At 44.3% G+C, this 13,972-nt stretch overlaps 1 pseudogene; it reads right to left on the reverse strand.

The window, feature by feature from the left end:
• The window catches only part of LOC133419834 (NACHT, LRR and PYD domains-containing protein 3-like), a 54,485-nt pseudogene that overhangs the window by 10,793 nt on the left and 29,720 nt on the right, over positions 1-13,972 (reverse strand).

Raw genomic sequence — 13,972 nt, forward strand, 5'->3', positions numbered from 1 at the left:
TTTTCTGATGACACGACATTATATGCACATGCACCCACAGTAAGAGAAATCAGTGAAATCCTAAATAAAGAACTGACTGCAGTAGTAAGATGGGTAACTAGTAACAGACTCGCTTTAAATATACAAAAAACAAAAAGCATTATCTTTGGCACAAATTATTCACTGAGTGTTAAACCCCAGTTAAATTTGATGTTAAAGAATGTAAATGTTGAGCAGGTCAAAGAAACAAAGCTCTTGGGTGTCATCTTGACAAACAATCTGTCATGGACAAGACATACAGATACAGTGGTTGCTAAGATGGGGAAGAACATATCAATTATAAGAAGATGTTCAATGTATTTAACTCCACAACTGACCAAAAAGGTAATTGAGACACTTGTCTTGTCAAACCTAGACTACTGCTCAGTGATATGGTCTGGTGCAAATATGAGGGACCTGGGAAAGCTGCAGCTGGCTCAAAATAGAGCAGCTCGGCTTGCTCTCAAATGTACATTAAGGTCTAATGTGAATGAGATGCATGTCAAGCTCTCCTGGACAAAAGTCACGGAGAGGCTGACAATGTCACTCCTTGTATTCTTAAGGAAAATGATATTGTCAAAACATCCCATCTGTCTATATAATCAACTCACATTATGTTCCGACACACATACTTATAAAACCAGACATGCCACAAGAGGTTGTTACCAACTGCCTAAAGCAAAAAAGGACTCTATGCAAAGTACTGTGTTGTATCGAGCCAGGTCATCATGGAATGCACTGCCAGAAACCATCACCAAAGAAAAAACAAAACTGGGTTTCAAGAGGCTACTGAAATGTCATCTGATAGCCCATAGTAATATATAGTAATATATAGTAATATATAATAATATATAGTAATATATAGTAAAAATATAGTAGTATATAGTAGTATATAGTAATATATAGTAATAGGTAGAAGGCACACGACGAGGGCACAGCCAGAAACACATACATACACATACACACTCACAAATGATGATGATTGTTGTTACTGTTTTATTTTGTTTTACTCCTTAAGTTGATGTATGAGATAATTATTTTTGTCTCATTTTATTTATTTATTACTATTATTGGGTAGTATTTTTTTTCTGGTTGTTTCTGTTTTTTGTTGTTTTGTAATTTTACTTAATTGTTATCATTGTTTTAATTATTGCTGCAATGGTTGCAGTCATCATTAGTGTAAGTTTTTCCTTATCATTATAATTTGTATTTTAGTTGAACTTTTTCATTACCGGTACTCAATGTGAACTTACGGGTGGACCCCAGGAAGATTAGTAGCTGCTGTGCAGCTGCTAATGGGGATCCAATCAAATAAACAAATAAACAAATGTTTAGTTATTCCTCTGCCTCCTTTAGTGAAGACGGTAAGTGCTTAAAGTGTAGCTTATTTGCAGGGCTGGAGGCGAGGCTCAGTCAGTTAGAGGTCCGGTTTGGCCAACTAGACCATAGTCCGATAGAATCCTCTGCGGACCGGCCCGTAGCAGCTGAGCGTAACCGCTCCCCTGCAGCTCCCCGGCAGCCGGCCAGGCAGGGCAGCTGGGTGACGGTTCGGAGGAAGGGTAGTCTTAAAGGGCTCACAGAACACCACCACCCGCTTCATGTGTCTAACCGTTTTTCCCCACTCAGCGACACATCTGTTGAGAAACCGACCCTGGTGATTGGAGACTCTATTGTGAGACATGTGAAGCCGACTCCAGAGACCTTAGTTAGGTGTATCCCGGGGGCCAGAGCGGGCGACATAGAAGCAAATTTGAAGCTACTGGCAAAGGGTAATCGTAAATATGGTAAAGTTATCATCAATGTCGGAGCTAATGACTCCCGTCTTCGCCAGTCGGAAGTAACCAGAATGAATATTGTCTCGGTGTGTAACTACGCCAAAACCATGTCGGACTCCGTAGGTTTTTCTGGCCCCCTCCCCAATCTGACTAGCGATGACATGTTTAGTCGCATGCTCTCGCTCCACCGCTGGTTGTCTCAGTGGTGTTCAGAAAACGACGTGGACTTTATTGACAACTGGGAGACATTCTGGGGAAAGCCCGGTCTGATTAGAAGGGACGGCATTCATCCCACCCGGGATGGTGCAGCTCTTATGTCTAGAAATCTGGCCAATGTTATTAGACACTCCCCCTGACAATGCAGGGTCCAGGCCAGGATGCAGAGCTGTAGTTTAACACACTTCTCTGCTGCTTCTCAAGGACCAACGCCTGCCAACAAAACTGTAGGATTGCATTATGTAATTAGCGACTCTAAAACTGTAGGATTACATGATATTGGCGACTCTGGCCAGGTGCCTAGCAAAATAGAAGTGGTTGCAGTTCCCCGCCCTCCAAAAGTTCACCAGGTGCAGCGTTATAGAGGCGTTAACCAAGATAACCTTGTAAAAATTAAAACCAATGTACATTTGGTACCAATTACAGACCGAAAAATTAGATGCGGACTACTAAATATACGATCATTAAGCTCTAAGTCTCTGTTAGTAAATGATATAATTACAGAGAGCAGGAGTGATATTTTCTGCTTAACAGAAACATGGTTACAGGAGGAAGAGTATGTTAGTTTGAATGAATCAACTCCGCCCGGCTACTTTAATCATCACATTCCTAGAAGCACGGGCCGAGGCGGAGGAGTCGCAGCAATTTATAACTCCGGTCTCCAAACAAAAATTGAACCTAAGTGCAACTATAATACATTTGAAAGCCTCATGCTTGGTCTGAAATTTCCGAGCCGGAAATCAGAGAAGCCAGTTGTGTTAGTGGTAGTGTACCGGCCCCCTGCTGGTGCGTATCTGGAGTTTTTGTCTGAATTTTCAGATTTCCTTTCTGGATTATTGATCAGCACAGATAAATTCATCATAGTGGGTGATTTTAACATTCATATGGATGTTGAAAGCGATAATCTTAAATTAGCCTTCGATTCTCTTCTAGAATCAATGGGTATCTCACAAAAAGTGAATAAACCGACGCACTGTTTTAATCATACTCTCGATCTCGTTCTCACCTACGGTGTTGAAACTGATGGTCTGTTGGTGTCACCTGTAAACTCCCTTTTATCCGACCATTACTTAATAACGTTTGAATTTAATTTTGTTGATGTTGAAGTGCAAAATAGGAGGTATTATTTTAGCAGATGTTTGTCTGATGAAGTTATTGTTAAATTTAGGGAGGCCATTGCTTATCTTACGATAGTGCGAAATAGTGATGTAGTCGAGGCCAGTGACCTGGGTTCTACCTCTGCAGATGTTGATTTCCTTGCTAGTAACACTGCTGATTTGTTGCATTCAGCTTTAGATGAAGTTGCTCCTTTGAAAAGGAGGGATTCTAGCCACAGGAGCTTAACTCCCTGGTATAATTCAGATATCCGCATGTTGAAACAAAACGTGCGTAAAATGGAAAGGAAGTGGTACTCTTGTAGGTCTGTAGACTCTCATCGTGAATGGAAAGATATTCTAATAGTATATAAAAAAGCCATTCGCAAAGCCAGAACAGCTTATTATTCAACGTTGATAGAGGATAACAAAAGTAACCCACGTTTTCTGTTCAGCACTGTAGCCAGGCTGACAAAGAGTCACAACTCTGTTGAGCCGTGCATTCCTGCAGCTCTCAGTAGTGAGGACTTTATGGGCTTCTTCAACAGTAAAATCGCGAGAATTAGAGAAGAAATCAACCAGCCGGTTGTAGGTGTTTCTTCAGCTTTAGCGACTTCCCTAGGCTCTGACTTGTCTCTAGACTGTTTTGATCCTATAGACCTCCCTGAGCTGACCTCACTCGTCAATAAAGCTAAGTCAACCACATGTATGTTAGACCCCATCCCGACTCGACTATTCAAACATATTTTTTCTCTTATTGGTACGACAATACTGGACCAAATTAACTTATCCCTAAGTTTAGGATATGTACCACAGGTTTTCAAAGTCGCAGTAATTAAACCTTTACTTAAAAAACCTTCTCTTGACCCAGACACCTTAGCTAATTATAGACCAATTTCCAACCTTCCATTTGTGTCTAAAATTCTGGAAAAGGCAGTTTCAAGCCAGTTATGTGACTATTTGTATAGAAATGATCTGTTTGAAGTCTTTCAGTCAGGGTTCAGAATGCATCATAGCACAGAGACAGCACTTGTTCGAGTCACGAATGACCTCCTTATGGCCTCAGATAAGGGATTAGTTTCCATACTGGTTCTACTGGACCTCAGTGCTGCTTTTGACACTATAGATCATGGCATTTTACTGCACAGGTTAGAGCATGTTGTTGGGATTAAAGGGACAGCTCTATGTTGGTTTAAATCATACCTATCTGACAGGTTCCAGTTTGTTCATGTACATGAGGTTTCTTCAGAACAGTCAAGGGTCTGTTATGGTGTTCCGCAGGGTTCAGTGCTAGGGCCAATCTTGTTCAGTTTATACATGCAGCCGTTGGGAAGTATAATCCAGAATCACGGCATACACTTTCATTGTTATGCTGATGATACGCAGCTCTATTTGTCTATGAAGCCGGATGAAACAGAACCGTTAGTTAAACTTCAGGCATGTCTTAGGGACATCAAGGACTGGATGTCCAGAAATTTCCTGCTTCTAAATTCAGATAAAACAGAGGTTATCATTCTTGGTCCAGAGCATCTTAGGAAGGGATTAGATGGTGTTGCGATGGCTTCCAGTGCAACTGTGAGAAATCTTGGTGTTATTTTCGATCAGGATTTGTCGTTTAAACCATATGTCAATCAGGTTTGTAAAATAGCCTTTTTCCATCTCCGTAATATTGCAAAGATTAGGAAAATCCTCTCACAGAGTGATGCAGAAAAACTAGTTCATGCGTTTGTATCTTCTAGATTAGATTACTGTAATGTGTTGTTAGCAGGATGTCCAAGTAATTTGCTGAATAGGCTCCAGCTGATCCAAAATGCAGCAGCACGAGTACTGACAGGAATTAGCAGGAGAGACCACATCTCTCCAGTGTTAGCGTCGCTCCATTGGTTACCCGTAAAATTCAGAATCCATTTTAAAATTTTATTACTTGCGTATAAAGCCCAAAACGGCTTAGCTCCGCGTTATTTGCAAGACCTGATAGTGCCTTTTTTTTTTTTTTTTTTTTTTTTTTTTTTATTATTTCGTTTATTTCGGCATGTTTATATAGACACATTTCATCTCCAGAACATTATACATTGCATACTCAGCACATGACGAAAAGGGTACGGGAGAAGCTGACGCTTATCAAAGTCCCGCCCCGTTCTATGTAAGATTCATGATCACATCAACAACAGAATTCAGTAAGATACATAGTTTACCACATAGCAATTTGTCTAATTTCATCCTTCACAGTCCAGATAGCATGTATGTTTGTACACGTGTCCAGTCCACTCATCCTGATCACCGTTCCTGTGATTTACTACTGTGTCCACTGTTCAGTTATTTTTATGTCCAAGCCTCTTTTTGCATGCAATCCACTTTGCAATGGAGGTGCGTGTGTCAATGCAGATTTTGATTAGTCGCCGTCCTCTGGCTCTCTAGCCGCCTTTGCCCCCTCCGCTCGTACTGACTTCATCTCTTCCCGAGCTTTGGACACCTCCGACCATACATAGAGCTCAATGTCACACACACACATTTTATAGTGACTTTGTTTTGTTTCCATGTTTTGTTTCCATGCCAGGTGTTCCAGTGCTGAATTTCCCACATTGCCATTGTTTTGGCCTTATGTTCCTGTCAGAGCTCTCCGTTCTCAGAGTGCAGGTTTACTCGTAGTTCCTAGAGTATCTAAATGTAGATTTGGAGGGCGGGCGTTCTGCTATCAGGCACCACTACTATGGAACCAACTTCCAATCTGGGTTAAGGGGGCTGACACCACCTCCACCTTTAAAACTAAACTTAAAACATTTCTGTTTAGTAAAGCCTATAGTTAGTGTTTAGTAAACCTCTAGCTGGTGTTGGTAAATCTCTAGGTAGTGTAAACTTTAGTGTGTCAGAGTCGCTCCTGTAGGTTCTTGTGCTGGCCCCCCCTTCTCCTCCCTTTTCTCTCTTTTGTCCATGCTGCAGCATCCTTTGCCGGACACCGGAACCTGCAGGTGGTCGTGGGTGGCTTGTAGCTTGCATTACGGAGCGCAAGTCTTTCCCCGACCCTGCACCCCAACCTGGGACTTGCTGATTGGGCCGGAGCTTCGGGAGCTGCGTGCTGGCCTGCGATCCCCACCCCTGGTCATCCCGTTGCTGGCCCCCCCTTCTCCTCCCTTTTCTCTCTTTTGTCCTGCAGGTGGTCGTGGGTGGCTTGTAGCTTGCATTACGGAGCACAAGTCTTTTCCTGACCCTGCACCCCAACCTGGGACTTGCTGATTGGGCCGGAGCTTCGGGAGCTGCGTGCTGGCCTGCGGTCCCCACCCCCGGTCATCCCGTTGCTGCTTCCACCTGCCTGCTGTGCTGTTGCCGTCCCTGACCCACCAGTCTGGCCCTCGGCAGGAGGGTCCCCCCTGATGAGCCTGGTCCTGCTCAAGGTTTCTTCCCTCCTAAAGGGGAGTTTTTCCTTGCCACTGTTTGGCTTAAGGTTTTTCTCCCACTAGGGGAGTTTTTACCTGCCATTGTTTATGTAATAACTGCTCGGGGGTCATGTTCTGGGTATGGGTCTCTGTAAAGCGTCTAGAGACAACTCTGTTGTATTAGACGCTATATAAATAAAATTGAATTGAATTGAATTGGGAAGAAGAAAGAAGAGAGCAGATAAAGGAGTGTTTACAGAGATCCCTCCATCAGCTGTAGAGGAAGAAGAAAGAAGAGAGGAGATAAAGGAGTGTTAGCAGAGATCCCTCCATCAGCTGTATAGGAAGAAGAAAGAAGAGAGCAGATGAAGGAGTGTTAGCAGAGATCCCTCCATCAGCTGTAGAGGGAAGAAGAGAGAAGAGAGCAGATAAAGGAGTGTTTGCAGAGATCCCTCCATCAGCTGTAGATGAAGAAGAAAGAAGAGAGCAGATAAAGGAGTGTTAGCAGAGATCCCTCCATCAGCTGTAGGGAGAAGAAGAAAGAAGAGAGCAGATAAAGAAGTGTTAGCAGAGATCCCTCCATCAGCTGTAGAGGAAGAAGAAAGAAGAGAGCAGATAAAGGAGTGTTTGCAGAGATCCCTCCATCAGCTGTAGGAAGAAGAAGAAAGAAGAGAGCAGATAAAGGAGTGTTAGCAGAGATCCCTCCATCAGCTGTAGAGGAAGAAGAATGAAGAGAGCAGATAAAGGAGTGTTTGTACAGATCCCTCCATCACCTGTAAAGGCAAGAAGAGAGCAGATAAAGGAGTGTTAGCAGAGATCCCTCCATCAACTGTAGGGAGAAGAAGAAATAAGAGAGCAGATAAAGGAGTGTTAGCAGAGATCCCTCCATCAGCTGCAGAGGGAAGAAGAACGAAGAGAGCAGATAAAGGAGTGTTAGCAGAGATCCCTGAATTAGCTGTAGAGGAAGAAGAAAGAAGAGAGCAGATAAAGGAGTGTTTGCAGAGATCCCTCCATCAGCTGTAGGGAGAAGAAGAAAGAAGAGAGCAGATAAAGGAGTGTTAGCAGACATCCCTCCATCAGCTGTAGAGGAAGAAGAAAGAAGAGAGCAGATAAAGGAGTGTTTGTACAGATCCCTCCATCACCTGTAAAGGCAAGAAGAAGAAAGAAGAAAGCAGATAAAGGAGTGTTTGCAGAAATCCCTCCATCAGCTGTAGAGGGAAGGAGAAAAAAGAGAGCAGATAACGTAGTGTGAGCAGAGATCCCTCCATCAGCTGTAGAGGAAGAAGAAAGAAGAGAGCAGATAAAGGAGTGTTTGCAGAGATCCCCCCATCAGCTGTAGAGGAAGAAGAAGAAAGAAATAAGCAGATAAAGGAGTGTTTGCAGAAATCCCTCCATCAGCTGTAGAGGAAGAAGAAAGAAGCGAGCAGATAAAGGAGTGTTTGCAGAGATCCTTCCATTGTTGTAGAGGAAGAAGAAGGAGACAGCAGATAAAGGAGTGTTTGCAGAGATCCCTCCATCAGCTGTAGAGGAATAATAGAGCAGATAAAGGAGTGTTAGCAGAGATCCCTCCATCAGCTGTACAGGGAAGAAGAAAGAAGAGAGCAGATAAAGGAGTGTTTGCAGAGATCCCTCCATCAGCTGTAGAGGAAGAAGAAAGAAGATAACAGATAAGGAGTGTTTGCAGAGATCCCTCCATTAGCTGTAGAAGGAAGAAGAAAGAAGAGAGCAGATAAAGGAGTGTTTGCAGAGATCCCTCCATCAGCTGTAGAGGAAGAAGAAAGAAGAGAGCAGATAAAGGAGTGTTTGCAGAGATCCCTCCATCAGCTGTAGAGGAAGAAGAAAGAAGAGAGCAGATAAATGAGTGTTTGCAGAGATTCCTCCATTAGCTGTAGAGGAAGAAGAAAGAAGAGAGCAGATAAAGGAGTGTTTGTAGAGATCCCTCCATCAGCTGTAGAGGAATAATAGAGCAGATAAAGGAGGGTTAGCAGAGATCCCTCCATCAGCACATCCAGGATTCAGAGTTCAGAGCTGCAGTGGAGCAGCTGTGTGTCTGAATTCAATTCAATTCAATTCAATTTTATTTATATAGCGTCTAATACAACAGAGTTGTCTCTAGACGCTTTACAGAGACCCATACCCAGAACATGACCCCCGAGCAGATATTACATAAACAATGGCAGGTAAAAAACTCCCCTAGTGGGAGAAAAACCTTAAGCCAAACAGTGGCAAGGAAAAACTCCCCTTTAGGAGGGAAGAAACCTTGAGCAGGACCAGGCTCATCAGGGGGGACCCTCCTGCCGAGGGCCAGACTGGTGGGTCAGGGACGGCAACAGCACAGCAGGCAGGTGGAAGCAGCAACGGGATGACCGGGGGTGGGGACCGCAGGCCAGCACACAGCTCCCGAAGCTCCGGCCCAATCAGCAAGTCCCAGGTTGGGGTGCAGGGTCAGGAAAAGACTTGTGCTCCGTAATGCAAGCTACAAGCCACCCATGGCCACCTGCAGGACAAAAGAGAGAAAAGGGAGGAGAAGGGGGGGGCAGCAACGGGATGACCAGGGGTGGGGACCGCAGGCCAGCACACAGCTCCCGAAGCTCCGGCCCAATCAGCAAGTCCCAGGTTGGGGTGCAGGGTCAGGGAAAGACTTGTGCTCCGTAATGCAAGCTACAAGCCACCCACGACCACCTGCAGGTTCCGGTGTCCGGCAAAGGATGCTGCAACATGGACAAAAGAGAGAAAAGGGAGGAGAAGGGGGGGCCAGCACAAGAAACTACAGGAGCGACTCTGACACACTAAAGTTTACACTACCTAGAGATTTACCAACACCAGCTAGAGGTTTACTAAACACTAACTATAGGCTTTACTAAACAGAAAGGTTTTAAGTTTAGTTTTAAAGGTGGAGGTGGAGTCAGCCTCCTTAACCCAGATTGGAAGTTGGTTCCAAAGTAATGGTGCCTGATAGCAGAACGCCCGCCCTCCAAATCTACATTTAGATACTCTAGGAACTACGAGTAAACCTGCACTCTGAGAACGGAGAGCTCTGACAGGAACATAAGGCACTATCAGGTCTTGCAAATAATGCGGAGCTAAGCCGTTTTGGGCTTTATACGCAAGTAATAAAATTTTAAATTGGATTCTGAATTTTACGGGTAACCAATGGAGCGACGCTAACACTGGAGAGACGTGGTCTCTCCTGCTAATTCCTGTCAGTACTCGTGCTGCTGCATTTTGGATCAGCTGGAGCCTATTCAGCAAATTACTTGGACATCCTGCTAACAACACATTACAGTAATCTAGTCTAGAAGATACAAACGCATGAACTAGTTTTTCTGCATCACTCTGTGAGAGGATTTTCCTAATCTTTGCAATATTACGGAGATGGAAAAAGGCTATTTTACAAACCTGATTGACATATGGTTTAAACGACAAATCCTGATCGAAAATAACACCAAGATTTCTCACAGTTGCACTGGAAGCCATCGCAACACCATCTAATCCCTTCCTAAGATGCTCTGGACCAAGAATGATAACCTCTGTTTTATCTGAATTTAGAAGCAGGAAATTTCTGGACATCCAGTCCTTGATGTCCCTAAGACATGCCTGAAGTTTAACTAACGGTTCTGTTTCATCCGGCTTCATAGACAAATAGAGCTGCGTATCATCAGCATAACAATGAAAGTGTATGCCGTGATTCTGGATTATACTTCCCAACGGCTGCATGTATAAACTGAACAAGATTGGCCCTAGCACTGAACCCTGCGGAACACCATAACAGACCCTTGACTGTTCTGAAGAAACCTCATGTACATGAACAAACTGGAACCTGTCAGATAGATATGATTTAAACCAACATAGAGCTGTCCCTTTAATCCCAACAACATGCTCTAACCTGTGCAGTAAAATGCCATGATCTATAGTGTCAAAAGCAGCACTGAGGTCCAGTAGAACCAGTATGGACACTAATCCCTTATCTGAGGCCATAAGGAGGTCATTCGTGACTCGAACAAGTGCTGTCTCTGTGCTATGATGCATTCTGAACCCTGACTGAAAGACTTCAAACAGATCATTTCTATACAAATAGTCACATAACTGGCTTGAAACTGCCTTTTCCAGAATTTTAGACACAAATGGAAGGTTGGAAATTGGTCTATAATTAGCTAAGGTGTCTGGGTCAAGAGAAGGTTTTTTAAGTAAAGGTTTAATTACTGCGACTTTGAAAACCTGTGGTACATATCCTAAACTTAGGGATAGGTTAATTTGGTCCAGTATTGTCGTACCAATAAGAGAAAAAACATGTTTGAATAGACGAGTCGGGATGGGGTCTAACATACATGTGGTTGACTTAGCTCTATTAACGAGTGAAGTCAGCTCAGGGAGGTCTATAGGATCAAAACAGTCTAGAGACAAGTCAGAGCCTAGGGAAGTCGCTAAAGCTGAAGAAACACCTACAACCGGCTGGTTGATTTCTTCTCTAATTCTCGCGATTTTACTGTTGAAGAAGCCCATAAAGTCCTCACTACTGAGAGCTGCAGGAATGCACGGCTCAACAGAGTTGTGACTCTTTGTCAGCCTGGCTACAGTGCTGAACAGAAAACGTGGGTTACTTTTGTTATCCTCTATCAGCGTTGAATAATAAGCTGTTCTGGCTTTGCGAATGGCTTTTTTATATACTATTAGAATATCTTTCCATTCACGATGAGAGTCTACAGACCTACAAGAGTACCACTTCCTTTCCATTTTACGCACGTTTTGTTTCAACATGCGGATATCTGAATTGTACCAGGGAGTTAAGCTCCTGTGGCTAGAAACCCTCCTTTTCAAAGGAGCAACTTCATCTAAAGCTGAATGCAACAAATCAGCAGTGTTACTAGCAAGGAAATCAACATCTGCAGAGGTAGAACCCAGGTCACTGGCCTCGACTACATCACTATTTCGCACTGTCGTAAGATAAGCAATGGCCTCCCTAAATTTAACAATAACTTCATCAGACAAACATCTGCTAAAATAATACCTCCTATTTTGCACTTCAACATCAACAAAATTAAATTCAAACGTTATTAAGTAATGGTCGGATAAAAGGGAGTTTACAGGTGACACCAACAGACCATCAGTTTCAACACCGTAGGTGAGAACGAGATCGAGAGTATGATTAAAACAGTGCGTTGGTTTATCCACTTTTTGTGAGATACCCATTGATTCTAGAAGAGAATCGAAGGCTAATTTAAGATTATCGCTTTCAACATCCATATGAATGTTAAAATCACCCACTATGATGAATTTATCTGTGCTGATCAATAATCCAGAAAGGAAATCTGAAAATTCAGACAAAAACTCCAGATACGCACCAGCAGGGGGCCGGTACACTACCACTAACACAACTGGCTTCTCTGATTTCCGGCTCGGAAATTTCAGACCAAGCATGAGGCTTTCAAATGTATTATAGTTGCACTTGGGTTCAATTATTGTTTGGAGACCGGAGTTATAAATTGCTGCGACTCCTCCGCCTCGGCCCGTGCTTCTAGGAATGTGATGATTAAAGTAGCCGGGCGGAGTTGATTCATTCAAACTAACATACTCTTCCTCCTGTAACCATGTTTCTGTTAAGCAGAAAATATCACTCCTGCTCTCTGTAATTATATCATTTACTAACAGAGACTTAGAGCTTAATGATCGTATATTTAGTAGTCCGCATCTAATTTTTCGGTCTGTAATTGGTACCAAATGTGCATTGGTTTTAATTTTTACAAGGTTATCTTGGTTAACGCCTCTATAACGCTGCACCTGGTGAACTTTTGGAGGGCGGGGAACTGCAACCACTTCTATTTTGCTAGGCACCTGGCCAGAGTCGCCAATATCATGTAATCCTACAGTTTTAGAGTCGCTAATTACATAATGCAATCCTACAGTTTTGTTGGCAGGCGTTGGTCCTTGAGAAGCAACAGATGTGTCGCTGAGCCCTTTAAGACTACCCTTCCTCCGAACCGTCACCCAGCTGCCCTGCCTGGCCGGCTGCCGGGGAGCTGCAGGGGAGCGGTTACGCTCAGCTGCTACGGGCCGGTCCGCAGAGGATTCTATCGGACTATGGTCTAGTTGGCCAAACCGGACCTCTAACTGACTAAGCCTCGCCTCCAGCCCTGTTAAACTACAGCTCTGCATCCTGGCCTGGACCCTGCATTGTCAGGGGGAGTGTCTAATAACATTGGCCAGATTTCTAGACATAAGAGCTGCACCATCCCGGGTGGGATGAATGCCGTCCCTTCTAATCAGACCGGGCTTTCCCCAGAATGTCTCCCAGTTGTCAATAAAGTCCACGTCGTTTTCTGAACACCACTGAGACAACCAGCGGCGGAGCGAGAGCATGCGACTAAACATGTCATCGCTGGTCAGATTGGGGAGGGGGCCAGAAAAACCTACGGAGTCTGACATGGTTTTGGCGAAGTTACACACCGAGACAATATTCATTCTGGTTACTTCCGACTGGCGAAGACGGGAGTCATTAGCTCCGACATTGATGATAACTTTACCATATTTACGATTACCCTTTGCCAGTAGCTTCAAATTTGCTTCTATGTCGCCCGCTCTGGCCCCCGGGATGCACCTAACTAAGGTCTCTGGAGTCGGCTTCACATGTCTGACTATGGAGTCTCCAATCACCAGGGTCGGTTTCTCAACAGATGTGTCGCTAAGTGGGGAAAATCTGTTAGACACATGAAGCGGGTGGTGGTGTTCCGTGAGCCCTTTAAGACTAGTCTTCCTCCGAACCGTCACCCAGCTGCCCTGCCTGGCCGGCTGCTCGGGAGCTGCAGGGGAGCGGTTACGCTCAGCTGCTACGGGCCGGTCCGCCGCTAGCTTAGCCTGGTTAGCTGAGGAGGCTCTCGGACTATGGTTTAGTTGGCCGAACCGGACCTCTAACTGACTGAGCCTCGCCTCCAGCCCTGCAAATAAACTACACTTTAAGCACTTACCGTCTTCACTAAAGGAGGCAGAGGAATAACTAAACATTTCACACACTGAGCAGGAAAGAGGTGAAGCGGTGGGAGCCGGAGCGGCCATGCTAAGATGCTAACGGAGGCTAACGGACAGAAAATGTATCGGTGATTGGTGACAGTGAAAGTTACGGAAGAGAAAATGAGCGAGTGTTGAAATAAAGACAGTAATGTACCAGATATAGTGCTATTTTACCAGAAAACAGTCTAAGTTTTAGATAAAAAGTCGGGAGAGATCTGAGCCTGCAACGCCGTGAAACGGCAGCAGCACAGACCGCAAACACCAGGAAGTGACGCGATGCGTGACGCAATACGTTACCCAATCAGCAAGCAAGACTCAACCTGAGGTAACTGAACATCCTGGAAGGCCGTCAGCTGGAATACCCCTTTATTTCTGGACACATGAACACCAGCACAACACTGGTCTACAACAAACATCTGGACCCTCTGATTGGCCGACTGCTGTCTCTGTGTTTCTGTCCAATCCTGCAGCCTGTCATCATCCTCCTCTC

The sequence above is a fragment of the Cololabis saira genome, chromosome 19 (genome assembly GCF_033807715.1).
Source record: "Cololabis saira isolate AMF1-May2022 chromosome 19, fColSai1.1, whole genome shotgun sequence".
Lineage (NCBI taxonomy): Eukaryota > Metazoa > Chordata > Actinopteri > Beloniformes > Belonidae > Cololabis > Cololabis saira.